We start from the raw sequence: 2,065 nt of genomic DNA on the forward strand, positions 1-2,065 counted from the left end.
CTTAAGTACTGTATGTGGTGTAGTTTCTTACAGCATGTCTGTTGTTCAATGTAGTGTTGATACCATGTTGTTGTCGATGTGGTAGCTGCTAAACCCAATGTATGGTTGTTATGTGGTGTTCTACCATGTTGTGTGCCATCACATGGGTTGTTGTCATGTAGTGTCCTAGCTACAGTCAACCATGTGTTGTCATGTTGTGTTGCACCTCGTTGTCTCTGTCATTTGTTGGTGCATGCACTACAAAATCGTTGTTTGTTATGTGGCTGTTCCTAACCATGTCTCAAGTGTGCTACTAATGTTTGTGTTGCTCACGCACTGTTTGCGTCGATCGCTGTGGCTCGTATGCAACGTACCCCAATGTTGCGTGTTTGCTTGGTTGCTACATATTGTTGTCATGTAGTGTTGCTACATGTTTGTTTCTGCATTGCGTGACGGTCAACATGTTGTTGTCATCAGTGGTCGCACATAGTGTGTATGTTGCGTCGTTACATCTAAAAATCCGATTGTCGGTGCTACGATGTTTGTTGTTTGCATTACCCATTCGTTGTACAGTGTGTTGCTACCATGTTTGGCTCGTTTTATGCATGGTTGTTGCTACACCAATATATGTTGTCATGTAGTTTGTTGCTACAGTTGTTGTCCTGTCGTGTTGGCCTACCAGAGGTCTATGTTGTGTCATGATTCATTTGCTCGCTTGTGCCCACGGATGTTCTAGCTATGTCATTGTGCCATGGCTCTACATTGGTTGTAGGTTCATACTAGGGTTGTTGTTCATGATCGGTGGTTTATACAACATGTTGTTGTTTGTACAATGTTGCTGTTACTACAACCTCCATGTATGTGTGTCACATGATGTGTTGCTACATGTTGTTGTTATGATGGTGTTTCTACATGTTGTTTTTATGTCAGTTGGTGTTCGCATGACGAGATGGTCTGTTACTACTTAGGATTGTTTGTTAATCGTGGTGCTTAGAAATTACCATCCGTTGTTGTTATGCTGTGTTCGCTACCAGGTTGTTTGTTTAGTTTGTGTGCTAGCCATGCTCTGGTCTGTTATGTGGTTGGTTGTTTGCTACATGTTTGTTGTTATGTGGTGTTGCCACATGATGTTGTTATGTTGTTGTGCTACCATGTGTTGTTTCCAAAACAAAAATTTCAGGTTTTGTGTTTGCTACACAATTGTGTGGTTGTTCTCGTTATGACATGGTGTTCAATGCTCTCACCTGATCTCAAGCTTAGTGTTGTTGTTATGTTTGCAGTTTTCCTATCACTATATGTGGTCATGTGTTTTCTGACACCGCTCAACCTCTGATGTTCATAGTTGATGTTTATGTGGTGTTCTCGCTAACATGATGTTGTTAATGGTTGTCTATGCTACATGTTTGTGTATGTGTGATTATGCTCAAATGTTGTTGTTACTATAGGTGCTTGTCTTACCTGATGTCATAATAATCGTTAGTGTCTCATGTATGCTGTTGCTACAGGTCATATGTTGTTTTATGACTGGTGCTTGCCTAAATGTTTTGTTGTTATGGATGGGTGTTGCCTCACAGTGGTTGTTATGCTATGTGTTGTTGTTATGTGGTGCTTGCTAAACAATGTATGTGGTGCTACCATTTGTTGTCTATGGATGGTGTTGCCTAACCATGTTTGTCGTTATGCTGTTGTGTTCACGCTCAGACTGTTTGTTGCTCTAGTACTCGATCGGTGTTTGCATACGCGGTCCTAATGTCTATTGTCATGTTGGGTGTTGTACCGGATGTTGTTTTTAATGTATGTGTTGCATACAATGTTGTTGTTTTGTGGTTTGTTGTAACCAATGTTGTTTGGCTCTGTGCTTGTGCTACTCGTCATATGTTTATTTGTCATGTGTGTCGCTGACATATTGTTGTCATGTAGTGTTCTACATGTAGTTTATTCATTGTGTGCTGCACCATGCGTGTTGCTACCCATATATCGATTGTTATCGTGGTGTTATTGCTTGAGCGCGATGTTTGCGCTGCATGTTGTTGTTATGTGGTGATGCTACCATGTTGTGTTGTTGTTATGTGGTGTGCACCATGTT

The sequence above is a fragment of the Salvelinus sp. IW2-2015 genome, unplaced genomic scaffold (assembly GCF_002910315.2).
Source record: "Salvelinus sp. IW2-2015 unplaced genomic scaffold, ASM291031v2 Un_scaffold5043, whole genome shotgun sequence".
NCBI lineage: Eukaryota > Metazoa > Chordata > Actinopteri > Salmoniformes > Salmonidae > Salvelinus > Salvelinus sp. IW2-2015.